This window comes from Ciconia boyciana, chromosome 1, assembly GCF_034638445.1.
Source record: "Ciconia boyciana chromosome 1, ASM3463844v1, whole genome shotgun sequence".
NCBI lineage: Eukaryota > Metazoa > Chordata > Aves > Ciconiiformes > Ciconiidae > Ciconia > Ciconia boyciana.
In genome coordinates this window covers 33881773-33900420 of record NC_132934.1, presented here as the reverse complement: position 1 = coordinate 33900420, position 18648 = coordinate 33881773, and the positions used below count along the sequence as shown (strand labels likewise).

The window sequence follows — 18648 nt, the reverse complement described above, 5'->3', positions numbered from 1 at the left end:
AGTGTCATAAAGCTGACCTAGTGAAGTGCAGAATTAAGCCTGACAATGGCAGAACAGTAACTTTCTAGGCTGCATTTGAAGAGTGACTGAGTGTACTTTCACATGGCAAATTTACAGGCCATACCTGTATGCTACCCCTCTTTAAAGCAATACAACCTCTTCTTTGTAACTGCAGGAGCTCTTTAAGAATTTCCCTACAAAACAGCACTTATTTCTTGGTCAATGAGTTGCAGATTATTTATTACTTACTTAAGAATAATTACCTCCAAAGACAGTTAAATGTTTCAAGACTAAAAAGCAGAGTAAATGTAGGTTGAAAGCCATTATGTACAGATACAAAAGACTTTTTGTCAGTAAATTTTCATACAGTCATCCAAAATAAATTCTACAGGTCCGATCCATGTTCTCTGCAGAGACTTCGATCTGCACAAATAGCCTTATTGGGCTATTGCACTCTCAGCATTTTGGTAAGGAAGAGTTTTGGGCAGATCTATATTAAGGTGATATTTTGATCCAAAGACACAGGCATGAAATTGTATCCCTGCCTCCTGTCTCATGTGAAAGCACTACCTACAGAAAAGGAACAGCACTGACTTTGAATACCCCAGCTTGGAGGGGTGCCAGGCATCAGAGTCCTCCTTGCCAGTGGCAGGGCCCCATTGCAGCGAGGGCTTCCAAAGGCTGCCCTGCCTCCAGAAGTGCCAGAATGGATCAGCACACTGGCTCCAGCCAGAAGTGGACTCAAAGTAGCTGTTGTTTCTTCTCCCCCAGGATCACTTCCAGAGGAAAGCCTCAGAAGTAAGGGCTGAGGTTCCCAAGAACGGCCAATCTCATGCCAGGAAGGGCTGGAGCATACCCATTTGCTAAATGCTCTATAAAGGGCAATATTCTTTAGCCACTTTTTGGATAAATCCCACTCCGCTTCTGAGAGAATATTTACAGACAGTATCTCCTGAGCATCCTGAAAGTGACTGACACAGATACACATGGATTTTGTTTATTCTTGTCTGCCTTGGTTTTAAATTTTATACATGTCCTCTAGGCATGACTTTGATGCTGATTTTTCTAGGGAAAAAAAACTGAATACATAAACAAAGGAGTCATACATACATAAAGTAGTAAAGCATAAATCAAAGTCAGCCCCTGATTTTTTTTTTTAATGCCAAATACTTTAAGAAGCAAGATTCTGTTTCAATGGCTGTCTTGCCTTAGTTCTTGTCTACTTCAATTTAAGGGGCCTTTATTACTGCATCATGACCTCCTCAGGAATTTAGTTACATTGTGAAATTTTATAACTGTAAAGACAGAAAGCTAAGAACTGTGAAACAGTTTCACAGCATCAACATTTCATCTTTTCCCCATGTGTATATTAAAATGAGAGAGAGGCCATTTCTCTATCTATCTGATGTGATGCTCTGGTCTCAGAGAGGTTTACTGTGTCACCTGTTAGCATGACAAATCCAGTTCTCCAGCTTTTCCTGAGACGTGCTCGCACAGAACTGAAGCAAGATTCTGAGTGGGAAGCCCCTTGCAGACTTTTTTTATGGCCATGCTTATATTTTGCCTCCCTTGCTGATCTCTGCACACTAGGTGGGTGGCATTGGCTTTGCAGGGTTCTTGCCAAGGAGCAGCCAAAAGCACTTTCACTGTGGAAGTCCGATCCCTGAAGTGCTGACGAGGGCAGTGACACCTGTACAGATCTCCTGAGCAAGTGCTGTTTACGCCAGTGAGGTCTGCCTGGACACATTAGTTGCACATCCAATTTTTCCAGGAATCCAGAACGTGTTACCCATGCACATAATTCTCGTCTTTGGTCAGTTCTTGCCCCTATCCTTTCCCGTAACTTCTCTGGAACTGTAAAATGGCTCTGGATGGCTCCTGAAGTGCCGTGGCTTTCTTGTTGGCTTCTCTTTGAAAGAGGAGTGCCAGATTTCTTTGAAACAGTTGAGCACTATGAAGACGAGACATAAAAAGACAAAATTCAGCCCCAAAGGTCCACTCTGTCACTTTGTTATTTCTTTGGCCTCACCTATGAAACCCAAGCAAATATAACTGCTAGACTTGACTGAGTTCAAACCATGTTTGTCCCAGATGCGTCAAATCAGTTCAGAAACCGAGCTATAGTCTGGGATCACATGTAGCCAAGGTATTATTTTCTGCTTTTAAATGTCCAAAATTGCTTGGATTGATTATTTCCTGCATTTGATTTCAGGTGTTTGGTAGCTAACATGAGACCTCTGACTGGGGAAACATCACGCTGCAAAGGTTCAGCTGAAATAGCTCCCTGCCCACACATTTTTGTACAGCACTTTAAAATATGCATTTCTTGCACATACTATAATTAGGCTCTTTCATTCTCCCTCCTGTTGCTATTAAAATACTCATTATCTATTACAAAGCTCTTCTATTATGCTTTTTTTAATATCCCTTTTGTTAATTCAGGAGGCAAATAGAGACATTTCAGTGGATGTAGTTCTAACAAGGGAAATTCCACCATTGCTTCACCATGACAATGGGGCACAATCATCAATGAAGCAACAGCTTCACTGTGGATCACTGCAACTGCTAAGGGATTTGAAACTGGCTTGCAGCAACAGACAACATCCACGGGATTGCCTGCAGCTCACTGGGCTGCGCTGGCAGATGCTAAACTTGAGTCCAATTCAAAAGATGTTGGAAGGATTAATAGTCCTTGGTACCTCAAGCAGGGAACAAGAACTGAAGAAGTAGGGAGGTAGGAGAAGCTTCTTTGGCTATTGATAGTTTGTCGGCTAGGTAAAAATTCCCCGCAAAAGGTGGCCCATCCAGAGCAAAAAGAGATCGGCTTCTGTCTCAGGCTCATGCCTTACTCTCAGAGAGGACATCCTGGATTCTCAGTCCAAAGTTTAACCCCATCCTGCCTCTTTGAGTTGGCACTTGCAGTTTCATACCTGATGAAGCAAAAGGAAAGATGCAATGTCACTGTTTGCAGCTGGCCATAAGCCAGAAGCTGGAGCTACGTTGAGTACCTGAGCAGCATGTTCCAGCCACATCTGCAAATGCCCCACAAGGTTTAAAAATGGTTTTTGAAATATTATTTGACTCAAATAGCTTTTGAAGGGGAAAGGACCTCTCAGACAGAATATGGCTTTCAGGAGAACTTCTGAGGTACCATGTTCCTGCTTACGGATATCTTCAAATTAAAGTGTGTCCCTTCACTGGTGCTAATCTGATCTAGGAAGTGTAAATTAGGCTGCGAGAAGACTGATAGGAATATCCCCTGGAAAAAAAATATTACTAACAATAACAATAATAATAATAATAATAATAATAATAATAATCTGATTAAATATATTTTGTATAGAGATATATAAAGCTCAGATATGCACTATTACTAAATACTAGAAAAGACCCTGGCATGACCCAGACCTACAATAATGGGGCAGTTATAACTTACATTTCAGCTAAGTCAAAGTATGTTAATGTACAATCTTAGATTTAAACTTTTATATATAAACTGAACTTGCTTTGACTTTTCCCAGAGGACATATGCAATGCAGTTTAAACTTTTTATTTATCTCCAAACAGGATCAAACATGCAAGGAATATTAACATGTTTAAAGTGCACAGTTAGGCAGAAATGCACTTCCTATTTGAGCAAAGAGTTGTATATTTGTCTGTGGCTTAAACAAAAAGGTGTCATTATTCTGAAAGCAAAGTAACATGAGGAACATAGTTTCATCTAACTTTGAAATACTTTAATCTGAAGAAAGAGTCTGGTGGTAACAGGCCCACAAATCAAGATAAAAGTTCAAAGATGCATATGTAAGGTATCAAACCCTTAATTGCACAGTTGAATGTGCATGTAGACAGTGTTTGTTTCAAATGATTTTGCAGATGTGTTCATTTTATACAAGTCAACTTAGATATAAGCTCCTGTAAACAGTGGTTTAATGCACATACACTGCTTAAAATAATGTTGTTTACTTAGGAAGTACTACAGAGTGCAGAGAATTCATTTTGAGGAAAATATTAGTGATGTGCAGCAAATGAACACTTTAGTTCATTACTAATTCTCTTTTCCTTTTCTTTGAAGTTTGTCAGCCCTGAGTTTTCCCCCCAGTCACTAGGCACCTCTATCCTCATCGTGCTTTGTTTCAAACCATACAGAAAATATTTAAATCATACGGCCTCACAGGATGACTAGCTATAGTCTCCTGCATTGCATCTTTTTCCTTCTGTGGTCTATTGACCATAGTTTGGGAAGCACTGCCTTGTTTCCAACTTGAGAATAGTTACCCATTGCTAAAAGTGTATCATTCTCCTTACCCTGAGATGTAGCAGGTCCAACCATGCTTTTAAAATAGGCTTTGAAAAACTGAAATGTCAGTGCTTGTTGGTGCAAAATGGAGCTACTTGGAAATCAAAGAGAAAAGAATAGGAAAAAAATTCAAAACTTATAAATAGGGAGACAAGAGGCAACTTGAGATAACACAAACATCTCCCAGAGATGGGATTCCATCCTCGGGAAAGACCTCAGGAGCCAAACTCCAACTGGCTGGGAGCTGTAAATTATTAACATATTTATCTCAAAAGCATATCCATGCACTGTTATGACAAATCTGTGCCCGTGGTCTGTTCCTGGCATTCAGTGCTTAGTAGTTTCTCCATAGCTGTCTAACATGAATATATATGAGCAACATCAATCATATCACATTGTAAAGCAATATCTTCCTGTATAAGAGATTTTTAAATTTTATTCACAAGACAATATGAAGGCATGTCTAATTAAATGTTCTCCACTTTTCCTCTCTCGGAATCCAAAGAGTTTTTAATCGTGGGGGACATTCGTTTCTGCTGAAGACTGCATGACTTGAAACTTTGCCTAATACACATCAAATGCTAAAACAGACGTTTTTAATTACTAGCACAAAGTCTGTAGAGATATGTTTTGTAATGAGGAATGTGGTTAAACAGCAAAGTGGTCCCATTTGCCTTTGCAACAGACTGTTAACATTTCATTTTGACCTATCCTTATACTACAGTTCTGTTTTCCTTCTAAAAATTTACAGAGTTTGTTGCTAAGTCAGGTAAATACAAATGGACAAATGCTGGCCTGCCAATGCAATGCTGAAGCCAGTGGACCTCTGCCTACTCATATCCGCCCAGGATATTTCGCAAACACATTTAAATACCATTAAGATAACGGCACATATCAACAAAACAAAACAAAAAATTATTATAATAATGCTCTACCTTAAACATAGTGGGAAAGAACAATGAACATTTAAGAAGAGTTTTTCTCTTAAATCTCTTTTCCCTGGATAGTTGCATATCAATAATTTGTATACAATACCATGTTTTCCCTTGTAGTGGTAGTGTTTAACAACGACAATATAAAACAAAGAACAAATTATTTTAAAAGTTTCTTAAAAGCTTGCTTAAGGTTAGATAGTGTTACAATTATGCTGAATCAAATTCACCTCACCAAGCTTCCACATTATACAGAAGGCTTTGTGTACCTTTATTTAAGTACTAACTTAGTTTTAAAGCAGAGGAAGAGAAGGAAGGCAAAGAGGACCTACACCAGCCCCTGCTGCACATCAGTGGAGGAACACGTGTGATCCAGCAGCCATCACTGGACGGCAATAGCCACCTGAAAGAAACCTGTTGCTAATCTGTCTCTGAAATATGCGTTTAAGTCAGATGCATTTCTCTGCAATGGTGTCTTTTTCTCTCTGCTGATTATAAAAGGAGAAGAGAGTCATTAATTGTGATTTAGAAATCTAATTTTTGACATCCATATTTGAATTAGATGAGCTCCTGCCTATGGGAGCATGGCACAGACAGCTGTCGCTGAAAAGTGCTGTTGGCTGTGTTAGAGCCCGTCTGGCAGAGGTCGCCAAGAAAGGTGATACTGAAAATATTTAGCTCTTCTAAGTAGGACATAAATTGATGTGAGCTGGGTTTTACCTTATATCATCTAGAAAAAAATACAGCAATATATAACAGAACTTTTATGTTCTCAGGATTTAATGTGTCTCAGATTTAGATCACTAGCTAAGCCAACTACATGGGTTTAAGCAGAAATTTACCAAGCTGCTTTTTTTTTCTTTCTTTCTTTCTTTTTTTCTGGAGCTATGTCTGAGAAAGAAAGACCACATAGTGAAAATGAGAAGGATTATCTCTTTGAGTGAAAAGTCTGAAAGTGATAAAAATACAGAGGTTGGAGGAAAATACAGGAACTTCGGTTTTATTTTGCCTACTTCTTACCTTACAGTATGTTTCAAAGGGCTAATGGCTGAGGACAAAAAGATCTGAACATCATTGCAACATTCAGAGACTACTGAGTGAGGGAAAAAAGAGATTAAACTCTGCGGAGAAGAATTCAACATAACTCAGTTCCTCAAAGCGGCAGTCTCAAAAGGAACACCCTTTCTACATCTATAATTTGGCACCTACAAATACAAGATGGGACAAGGCACAAGCCATTGTGAAAATCTTGTTGTTTCCAGTACAATGGGCATTTTTTTCTCAGAGTTATAAACCCTGAAGGAGGTACCAAATTGAAAACAGAGATATTGTCAGAAAACAGGGCTTTCTGCTCTATTAGAGACATGGCTGCAGATGTCTGCGAGCAACAGTTTTAAAAGTTGGGAAACCTGACAGCTTCGCGAATCAGACTATTTCATTACTGTGCTGCAGCTCTGAGTGTTTCTGAGGTATGGTCCTGATGCTCTCAGTGAATTGGGCTAGCTCTCTACAACTCCCAGCACTCATGCAATGTCAGCTAATTTTATTTTTTAAAGAAAAGAGAAAGAACATAAACTACTCACATATATATTTGCTATATAAACCTGCATTTCATGCCTAATAAATCCATACCATGATACGTACTTTTTGTCTGCATATGAGAATAAAGCACACACACACATAGACATATACAATATGTATGTGTATGTATGCATATCCATACATATATTTGCATACCCATCCACCTGTGGGTATGCAAATATCTCCAGATAATACCTAACTATAAGCAGATTTTTCTCCTCGGGAAGGGAAGTGGGCTACAGTTGCCTTTATTCCACATTACCATTGATTTTACAAGGGAGGTACAGAGCTGGGTAGCTGTATAAGAGTCTAACATACAGAAAGAAAAAGACAGGCTGTTTATGTGAAGGAGCAGCAGAAGATTTCCAGTGTCAGCAGCGGATGGTGACCTGTTGGGATCACACCATGGCTGTGACTGAGGACAGTGGTGCTCTGGTTAGAGAGGTCAGCAACGTTGCAAGGTCCTGCACTTGGGCCACAACAACCCCATGCAACGCTACAGGCTTGGGGAAGAGGGGCTGGAAAGCTGCCTGGCAGAGAAGGACCTGGGGGTGTTGGTTGACAGCTGCCTGAATATGAGCCAGCAGTGTGCCCAGGTGGCCAAGAAGGCCAACAGCATGGTGACTTGTATCAGGAATAGTGTGGCCAGCAGGACTAGGGAAGTGATTTGTGCCCCTGTACTCGCCACTGGTGAGGCCGCACCTGGAACACTGTGTTCAGTTTTGGGCCCCTCACTACAAGAGAGACATTGAGGTGCTGGAGCGTGTCCAGAGAAGGGCAACGAAGCTGGTGAAGGGTCTAGAGCAGAAGTCTGATGAGGAGCTCCTGAGGGAACTGGGGTTGTTTAGCCTGGAGAAGCGGAGGCTGAGGGGAGACCTTATCGCTCTCTACAACTACCTGAAAGGAGGTTGTAGAGAGGTGGGGGTTGGTCTCTTCTCCCAGGTAACAAGCAATAGGACAAGAGGAAATTGCCTTAAGTTGTTCGCCAGGGAAGGTTTAGACTGGATATTAGGAAATTTTACTTCACGGAAAGGGTGGTCAAGCATTGGAACAGGCTGCCCAGGGAAGTGGTTGAGTCACCATCCCTGGAAGTACTTAAAAGATGTTTGGATGAGGTGCTTAGGGACATGGTGTAGTGGTGGTCTTGGTAGTGTTAGGTTTACGGTTGGACTTGATGATCTTAAAGGTCTTTTCCAACCTATATGATTCTGTGATTCTGTTGCGTGACTTCACTGTTGCCTCCATTGCCGGAGCTCCCAGGAGGCTGTCATGGGTGTGAGCACTGGTACTGGCTGTCCTTGCCTGGCTTCTGGTCCCACCACCACCAGCCAGTCCTCTTTCAAACCAGAGTGAGAGCAGGTTTCCCCATCTGGTCAGAAACCTGATTGCAGATATCCCCCAGAGCTGCTCTCCAGGCCACACTGCAATGAAGCTGCTGGGCTTTCGCCACCAGGGAAATCCAACCTACCCCCCTTGGAAGACCGTGACTACTGTGTCTGTGCACAGCAGCACAAAACATCCAGAGCAGAGCAGGGGTATTGGACTTCCAGATTTAGGAGGAAAACTGTCCCTCTTCCTCTTGTCCCAGGCTTCGTCAGGGGAAGTGAGCAGCAGGTGAGGAGCCAGTGGGAACCTGTAGATAAGCTAAAAGTCAAGAGGCTGCTGCATGCCTGCCCTCCTCATCCCCACAAAGGAAACCGACGGCCTTTGTTGAGGTGCTCTAACTGGAAACACAGACAGGGCTGCTACAAAACATGCGGGTAGATGTTTTGTCAGGATTAGTAACTGAACAGATTTTGACCGGTGGCCTCAGATGCCAAAACAGAGACACAAATCTCAGGGCAAGAGCCCTCACCCCGAGCGGTGCACTCCATGGAGGCCCTTGGGCTAACACCCATTTCATGGCAGCTGCATGTAAAAGCAGGTTCTCTGTCCTCTGGAGACAGGCTAGTTTCAGTTTCTTTGACCTAAAGCAATAGTACTTGCCAGTTCTGGTGAAGATGGCCTCAAGCCAGCTCTGTGGCTCCTTTCTGATATTGCTGCTGAGAGTCTGTTAGTGATAAGGCTATGGTCCTTGCAGAGGCTGACCAAGGCCCCCATATCCTTGAGACCTCATGGCACTGCCTTCTGCCTCCCCACCCTGGCTGTCTGTCAGTTCATGTGAGCAAGAGGGCTCATATCAGCTGCTTCGTTCTCCAGAAACCTGCTTTCACAGTACACGGCTGCGGCTGGGCGTGTAGTGTGACCTCTTGGAACTCCTCACATCCATATCTGATGTGATTTGGGTATGTGGAGTTTGTTGGGCTTATGATCTGGCCTGCTCTATCTTTTGGTCCACAACCAGAGGGACTAGGACAACAGCAAAAACCCCTAGCCATGCTCTCGTGACAGTGTACATAGAGTATCCAGGAGCTGGAAGGTGTTCACATATGTTTAGAAACCCTGGAAATATAATGAAGCAATTCATAGAAAATAAAGACAGAATTTCAGACTGTGAAGGAAAATGTTTAAGACAATGTAAGAAATCTGTCTGGGGACATACGTGTCTCAGTTCATCCTTCCTGATATGCTGGCAGCTGCCCAATGTGCGTTCTTTCCATCAAGGACAACTTTGATAAAGAGAAAATAATTGCTCCGTAGTATTTGATGGTCTTGTTTATTATTTTCCGTTAGGAATGATGCCCTGTGCCTCGCCTGGGGTCAGATTAAGGACTGTAGACCTGTGAACTACGGGCCAGCAGTGACAGGGAGTTTGGGCACAGGAAGCAGAAGGGGCAACTGCACTGCACTGAGCTGATGGCCACCTGCACCAGGAGGAGAGCACAGCAGGTCGGGCTGGTGCATTTGTAGAAAAATACAGAACCAAGTGGGAAGGAGACAGGACATATTCACCTGAGGGTTTGGAAAAGAGAGTCTATAATAGGGGTAGTTCTGTTAATTGTGGGTTGGGAACCCCATTAAGCTTTCATCTAATCCTGATCATATAGATCTCGTCTTTTGCTTTCTACATCCTGTGCACTATAATCTGAAGTTCCTGTGTCAAGTAACACATTCTTTACAAAATGAAATAACACTGTAATTGTTCTGCTTTTAGTTAGTGGCTTTCATTTTAACACTCTGACTACCATAATAAACAAGCATACAATGTTTGCACTCCCACTTCACACATAGCACGCCTTTGCCTGACAAAGCAACGGCAGCCCAAGGGTTAATTTTTTTACATTCTAAACATATGCATGCAACGAAATGTATCCTAGGGCTATGATTCATTTGGGGAGTTCACAGGGATAGAAAGGCTCTTGAATTCTAGCAGTTAAGCCTTGTTTGGGGCTTGCATATTTAACTGGTGAATCTTTGTATTAAAATGCATTTTACGTTGCTTCTGAATAAAGCAGGGCATCCCTGCAAGAAATACACAAACCAGATGTTTTATTTTTGAAATAACTTGTCTGGTCTTGCAACTTTTATCTGGGCAAAACTTCTTGACATGCATGAGAGGGTGAATTTCCTAATGCAGTTTGCACCATTAGGGTCATTCTAACAGGGGAACAAATGCATTTATTGAGGGCCAGACCCTTATATCCTTTCTTCAATCACTTTCTCATCGGTTGAATAAGAACTGTTTTTCTGACTTTAACCATCAGCTGATGCTGTTGTTAATTAATTCTGGTTTCTGAAATAATCAGAGCCTGTGGGTGATGAAGTTTAGCGTTTTGGGACCCCCGTCTGTTGCCACAGTGAAAGACGTGGTCTCTCACCAGCCCTTCTGGGTCCCACACCTGAATTTCACCTAAACTGCAGCCCTCTGCCTCCTGGCCTGCTGAGATGCATGCAGCAGGGGAGAGGCTGCCGAGGGCGCCTGTCAGGTCAGCTTCCCTTCTTCTGCCAAAATCTTTCCCACTTGCCAAAGACAGAATGTCACACTGTTCTCAAGCAGTTGTGGATGTGAAAAATGTGAAAGCCAAGACTTCGCTTCAGCTCCAGCAGCAGCTTTTATAACTGGCATAGCTTTAGTAGGTTCAAAGCAAGCTTGAAGAAAAGTTTGTGTCTTACAGTGCCAGAAAGTGTCTGGGAATTTGCTTTCAGCTCTGGTAGACTTTTAAAGAAAATCGCTGGACCTGGCAAGGGCTACCTTTGCCTAATGGGCTGCCAGTGAGCTTTAGCATCTCAAAATCATTCCTCTTCCTTGCCCTCGGAAAAAAATCCAGCCCAACTCTGGCCCACCTACCCCTAAGCATGGGATGAAAATGATCCGGTTCCCAGAAACTCTTTGTCCTTCTGCCTCTGCAAATCCTGTCCATGTCACACTGGTGTTGGGGGTTTCAGTGAGGTGAGGAGAGGAAGAACATAAAGTGTGGGCTACAGACTTGGGGCTGCCACAGGAACTAACCTCGGTGTACAGCAGAGAGGAGCGTGTACACATACCGGTCCCATTTGTCCAGGAATCCATGCACCTGAATGATTGATAGGATATTATAACACACATGTAGGGCCTGTGGCTGCAGGAGACCAGGAGAAAGAAGAAATAATTGCTTTAATTATCTGGCAGTAAAGGACATCTAACTCCTCCCAGCTGCATTAAATTGCTGTTCTGGGCTCCTGCGACCCCTGCCTTGAGAGACAAAGCAACGGGAGCTGTGGAGCTCCCTTTGGGCTGGGACATCCTCTGTCCCAGTTTGCTGCAGGCCAAGGATTCTTGGCTCGCTGGCCAGTCCCTGGGGCATACGTCCTTCACAGAACTGCTGTCCTTCATGGGCTGCTGCATTGCTACCCCAGTCACCAAGACCTGCCTTGAGAAACGTGCCTGTGGCTCTGGGGGCTCACAAGTGTCCCAGGACCCTGGTGTTCAGGATTGTCACATCCAGAGAAATGGAGTTGTTGGCCAGAAGCCGGCCATTATCTCTGACTCAAGCCAGAGGGAGATAAAAACGAGTAACAGCATGCATTTACAACATCCATGACAGACAGCATAACTGTGAAGGTAGGGAAGAAAAATCATGTGACATTGATGACCTAAGAGCAAACCCAGAGGGTCCCTCTCCCTCCTGGTACCCAGCTGAGGTGCTGTGGGTGCCCAGTCACCCCAGGAATCTTAATAAAAACCTGCCAGAATATATGCAATTGTTTAATATAACAGCAAAAGCTCCCAGTGTCTCGATCCACAGCCTTTATAACCTGACATGGGCCCAAAGCATATTTCTGCATGGAGTTATTATTAAAATGTAATCCTTCAGCCAAAATATAGCTATATGAAAACAGGGAGTTTGTAAAACCCTCTCTGGTTTGAAACACTTATCTGCAACTTCTCTAATTTGCATGTTTTTAATTAAAGGCATTTTTCTACAGATATCTAAGGCACAACCAAATACTCATCTTTTGACTATAAGACCACCATCTAGAAGCAATTTTCTGTGGGCCTGGAAAGAGTAATTTGTCCAAGAACACATGGCACATGAATCCCATCAGCTTTCATTCAACCTGACGAACATGTTCTAGTTGCTTTTCAGAATGGCTTTGGCAGTGCCAAAATGTTTGAAACACTTAAGCAGATACTCTACTCCTCATTTCCCTCTCATTGTTTTGAATTGTTCAGCACCAGTTTGTTTTGAGCTCCGGTCTGTAACATGGCGTTCTTTAGAAACACATCTTTTTAAAGACAAATATTTAAAATGCTCATAAGGCGGTTATGTTTTCTTGATATCCATCCATCACTGAGGAAGGTGACTTGCAAAATGAGGAGACAGGCTGTTCACAAACTGTTGTCAATCCATAGATGGTGAGTAATTTGGAAAAAAAAATTCTCATCATCATTTTCAGTTATGGTAATGTTAGATACTACTTTTAACTAGAGTCACTAGATTTTTTTCCAGACAGGAAATGGATTTTCAGAATCAATGGACTTCAGTGTTATTCTGTTTCACGAAAAGTGGCATATCATCAAAAATATTTACAAAATAATGTCAAGCTATCTTCTAATTTACGCATTAAAGGAAAATTGTGGGAGGGAAGGAATAGAGTTATTACTTTTGCAAAGAGATCTACGGTTAGAAAACTAATTTTGTGTTGCTTTTTCTCAAGAATTTCCTGTAAGTTAGATCTGGACTATTCCTGGAAAGCAGAATCAAGCAATGTATCACAAGCACCTTAGCAGATCTAGCTGTGCCTTGGATGGCAGCTCCTTTTTTGGGAATTGCCATTTTGAGAAGGAAAACATTCTGAGAACATAGGTAAGCCCATGAGTAACTAATAAAAATGAGCCAACACCTGGAAGCAATGATATGCTTGACGGAGATTATCCATCATGCTCTTTCTGCTGCCCAGTGAGAACACTCCCACATACCATTTCAGTAGCTGAATCCCACGATGGAAAGGTTGCAAATTACATTATGTATTAAAAGATTCAGCTAGAAACATTGACATAATACACCATTGTGTTATTTTCAGAAATCAAGTAAAACCTATAAAGATTCTGAAACAAAATCTGTTTTTAATGTTGCATTGCCAGCAACCTCGATCTTCTTGTCATGTCTGAAAACTCCTTTGTATGGCTGGAAATTCAAAGGAACGCTGAAGATTTTGCTATTGATATTGGAGAGAACAGTGTGTTCTCTTCATGTAAAAGCCTATAAGGTTGAGAAATACCTTTACTTCTTAAAAGACAAATGGAGAAGGCAGTAATATAAAGTAAGAGCAAACCATGATATCATTTTGCTATGCACAGAGGAGGGTGAGATTTTCAGAAAAGAATTTATACTTTAATTGGTCTGATTTAAAATAAATCAGTAAGAGAAAAAAAAAATCACCTACCTTTTCCAGCAGAATGGAATGGTTTATCATATGTGGACTAGGCAGTGCAATATGTTCTCACCTTTATTAACCACAGGAGACTTTCTTTGGAAAATACATATATGTATGGATTTTCGATTCGTATGACCACAAGAAGCACGCATAAATGCATAGAAGCATTTTTTCCCCTCACCTTTTTTTAAAGACTCTGTTCTATTTGACTATCTCTACTATTCCTTTCTAATTCTTGACAAAGTAAATGTGCTGGTGGCTCTTTTGGCTCCCAGATTATGTATTCAGCTGCATTATAGTCTAATGCAGTTGGATTTAGAAGCCACCCCTCTCTTCGTACCAGACACGCTAGCTGTCACAGTAAGACCTTGCCCTGAAACTGTTTCTAATCTGTGCTAAGAAAACAGACTGAGGAAAAACAAAAATGCAAAAGGGAGACAGTGCTCCAGTCTTGTTGTCATGGTGTGTGGGAGAGCTGGGGCCACCTCACCTCGTCCCCTTCCCAACACCTAGTTACCAGGCAGAGGGCCTTGATGCTCGAGGATTTGCAGCACTTTACCAACCCTGAAGCATGAGAAATACCCCCTGAAGATCTATAGAGTGAGGGGTCTTCTTCCATTGAAATCACTGAGTTCCCACTGCCTTCAAGGGGAATGGGCCCTCTATCCAAATGATATCGGATTTGGTCAGCATGCATGGCTTCTAACCTCTCTCCATTTGCAGATCTCCAAGGTTCTCACACTAGCTTCCTTGTAAATTTGCATCAGTGCTATATACAGACCTTGCAAAACCGTTTTGCATCCTCTCCTTTTGTGGATGCGTGGGAAACAGACGGTCCCTGGGGAATCTGCTGGCAACTGGTGGAAAACCACTTTTCTCATGGTAAAGTGTCAGTTGGCGTAGCTAGGCTAGATACTCAAGATCATCCATCCTATCCAGCAAGATAATATCAGCAAGTCCCTGCTCCAGACATGCCTGATAACAACAGGCTGTCTTTGTCAGATTGTTTGCACTGTCAGAGGCGTGGTGGTGCAGCTATCTCAGTGCAGGCTGCTGGAAAGGCTCACACCTTCACCATGGGGCTTCCTCCTGCTGGCAGAGGGTCTGCAGCACGGATAAGCACCATGAAAGAATTAAGGTCTGATCACCAAAAAAAGCACAATACAGTGCTAGATATTAACCATAGAGCCATGAAATGATTCCCATCTGTTATCCAGTTGTAACTGGTCGTCAGATCATGCAAAAGTTTAAAAACAAGGTAAGAGCTATTTACAGGCAGTGGCAGGGTACTGTGGAGGAGAGGAGACCATTTCCCACCCACAACGTGGGACCTGGTAGCAAGGTGAGGTGTTGCTCATTTGCTTTCTGGAGCTGGGGAGAGATGGGAGGAGGGACTGTTTCCCAGCTTAGAAATGACACCTGCTAGGTGGTGATGGACGGCAAGGGTGAGGTAAGGGAAGAAAGGGGGTTCTTTCTCTTTCAGGAACTGTGGCGATTTTGGTGTCATTTGTGATCCATTTTTGTCTGTGGCTGTCAAGAGAAAACAGGATAAATAAATCAGCAGAGCCCTGTGAGCAGTCTCTCCAGTTCTGGATGTTCTTGACACCTCAGCTGGAGACATTTTGCTGCTCCATGTCACAAATATTCCTCATGTGCATGGGGCCAATAAGCCACAACACTGCTAAGAGATTTGTTCAAAATATCAATTGCAAGAAGAGACACCAAACCAAAGTTCGGAGTTCATTTCCAAAAGTACAGTCTAAATGAAATCCTTCTGCAGACATTCATGATATTTATTAGCTGCTATTTTCCAACCTATTTCGAAGGATAATTATGTGGATAACCTGCCACACGCCCCATATTTTTGCAGAGGTGATGTACATTGCGAGCCCTAAGCATTCCCGAAGACGATCTCAGAAAGCAAGCTCCGCAATCAGAGCGCTGCCCTCAGCTTGACTGGACTGACAGAAACAAGCCAGGGTTGAAAAGGCCAGCAACATCTCCAGAGGCTCCGAGAGGGAGTGTGGGGAGTGTCAGCAGCGCGGCGTTCCCTTGCAGCCCCAGGAGCCCGCGGCCAGCGAGCCGTGCCAACTCGGTGGGAGTGAGCAAAAGGCAAGTGTGATCCAGGGAGCAGACAATTTCCACAACATGTTCCCTGCCTAAACCAGTGGCGATAATTGTGCCAGAAAATAAAAACAATAAAAAAAATCTTTGATTTCTGTTGTTTTGGAGTTGATTCCAGCAATTGAGCCAGTGGAAGGAAAATAGCTAATGCACGCACAGTTTCAACAGTGGTTTACTCCTTGTTGTGAAGGGCTCGAAACTTGTTGTTGTGAAAGCCTCGTGGGTCCCCAGTCCTGAGACATGCAGACCAGATGTTAGAGAGCCTTCCTGAGAAAACTTGTCCTTGCTGCAAACGACTGGTGGGGATGGCAGGGAGCAGGGACCAGTTGGGCCCTGCCTGCCGCAGCTGGCATGGCAGGAGGATTTTCTTCAGTGAACATTTCTCCATTTTAAAACACTTGCCTAACCCAAATGAGTTGTACAGAGAAATGAAGTTTCTGCAACTTCTGCACGTTATTCTAAATGTCAGAAATGTGATCCAAATGTTGTGGTGCTAATTACCTGTAACCCCTAAGGGAAATGAGTTTTATCATTTAAATGTGCTTTCTCCGGGGCTAACAACATGGCCTTTCAAGTCACAGGAAAATACATACCCCGCACAAGAGTCTGACCCCCAAAATGATATTCAGGCATCTCCCTGCCACAGCACCCATGAGCGATGTGAGTGCCCAGGAGTTGATTTGGATGACTTTAGGTTGCGTCTAGTAGGATTTCACATTCACAATATTTATTTCAAATGGGAAGAAAAAACAGTCTCTGTGTTACATCAAATTGAAGTCCCAAGTGCATTTCTTCGCCTGAGTTATTAACCCCTAGTAATGAAGGTTTGAAATTGAGATATTAACTGCTGGAGGGGCAAATGAAGTTGCTTTAATAAGGCTAATTAGCAGGCACCTGCAGCAGGGCTGGATGTGGCTGCAAGCCGCCAGCAGCCGGGGTTCAGGGGCCAGCTCCCCGGCTCCTTGTGCCTTATCAGTGTCAGGCAGCAACTCCTGCAGCGGGGCTCACCCCAGGACCACAGCCAGGTCCTCAGAGGCGTTTATCCAAAGGCAAAGCCATCATAGGCAGAAGAGACACAAGCACAGCCAGGTGTCCTTGGCCCTGCTGAGGCTTTAGTCTTCTAGCTTTGATGGGAGGCTACTGAAGGCCGGCACAGCAGCGGCACAGCAGCGGCACGCTGCTCACAGCAGCCATGCTTGTGATAGCTCGTCTGTGCATTGCAGCTGTTGTCTTAACCAGACATTATCAGCCTGATTTACATATTAATTGTAGGACCATTTTTAGTCTTTTTTATCCCCCCCTCCCCATTCTTTTTCCTAGAGCTCAGAAATATTTCAGTCCTTGAATTGCCAGTTTTAAGATATGGGGAGAGAAATAGAAAGGAAAAAAGAGGCTAAAGCTTTTCATTCCAATTTTTGAGTTGACTGACATGTTAAGAAGATTGGGAGTTTCTCTAGCAAAAGCATCTGCATAAGACTTATACCCTTCCTCTGATCCTCTTGTGCCGTTTTGCTTTTTACCAACTGGCGGGTTAATCCAAGCATAAACAATTGCATTATCACCCTCAAAATTATTTTCCATATAGTTGATATTTTTCTTTAAAAAGTCTCATAAAAAGTGAATCCATAAGAAGTCTTTGAATAATTAAAACAGTTTAATTGACTTAGAGGTACCGAGCCACCTCCATAAAATAGACTCAAATGGCCTAATTACTAATACACCATATGGAGGAAAAGCAGAGGTGTGGTGCAGTCTGTTGATGGATCAATTAGCACACAAGGCAGAGGATTGTGTCATCATCGCTGTTACCATCAAAACAGAATCCTATTTTGCATGTGCCTGTAATATCACACAAACAATCTTGTTTTTTTCCATCTGTATAGCACCTTGTTCGAAACGAAGATCTCAAAACACTTTGAAAACATTGGTGAATTCAACTATCTCTGACTCTGCTTTATTCCCCACAGGCTAGGAAGGTGTAAATGCCAACCTGGTTTATCTGCCGTGTAAAAGTAAATAATTTCTAGAGCAGCTAGTTTCTTCATACTCCACTGAAAACTCTCAGCACTTCCACAAAGTAATGGAAAAACTGCTGAGAGTGAAGAAGCTGTCTCTGTGGGTACAAACTGGTGAAGAGCCTTTGCCTTCGCAGCGTAGGAGGGGGACCCCCAGGTGTCTACTTATCTTCAGGAGTTTAGCAAGGCATTGGGAAATTGCAGTGCGGTGCAAATCTCTCCACTGCTTTTATCAGTATAATACACATTGCATTCTGGGGGGAAAGGTTAGTAGTGTGAATTCTTTCACACCCAAGTATGATGTAATGAATTACAGCGAGCAGTTCACACTGTTACAGTTAAGAGAAGCAACCACTCGTAGCCTCTTATCTTAGGCTTGGATTAAGCGCCTATAGAAATTTTGGGAAGGGTTCCTGGGAAGAAGCATATTGCTAAAATTAACTAGTTGCAATTTAAATAAGACAATCAAAATGTCACATTTTGAGAAGAAATTTTTTAAAATGGACTTGATTTTAAATACTGAAATTTCACGACTTACCAATCTTTTATGTGGTAAAGCATAGAGCATGCAGGAGCACAAGCTACCTCTGCACTGGGGCTGTGGCTCTTCCTTTCAGCAGCTACTGCTCTAGCTGGCTAATTTGATAACTGTAGGTTGGCTACATCATTCACATAAACCTCTTCTATCAAAATTGTAAGTTTCTGGGCTTTCTGAGGCATCCTAATGCCCGAGCATCAGGGAAGTACACCCTTTATCCTTACACAGAGATGGAGCTGCCACCTTTCCTTCCACATACATCCTCCACCAGTACAGGAGACGACTTGGTTCCTGGTACAGTCTCCATGAAGGTAAACCATACCATGATACCCAAACACACTATCTTCAAGGGTCCGTACC

The 18648-nt window shown here is 42.8% G+C and overlaps 1 long non-coding RNA gene across 1 annotated transcript in view; it reads left to right on the top strand.

The window, feature by feature from the left end:
- LOC140657975 (uncharacterized) overlaps positions 1–15732 on the top strand; it is a 65398-nt gene extending 49666 nt beyond the window's left edge. The window contains exon 5 of the long non-coding RNA XR_012044566.1: positions 15482–15732. This is a non-coding gene — a long non-coding RNA (uncharacterized lncRNA). The remainder of the gene's footprint in view (positions 1–15481) is intronic.
- The last annotated feature ends 2916 nt before the right edge of the window (positions 15733–18648 follow it).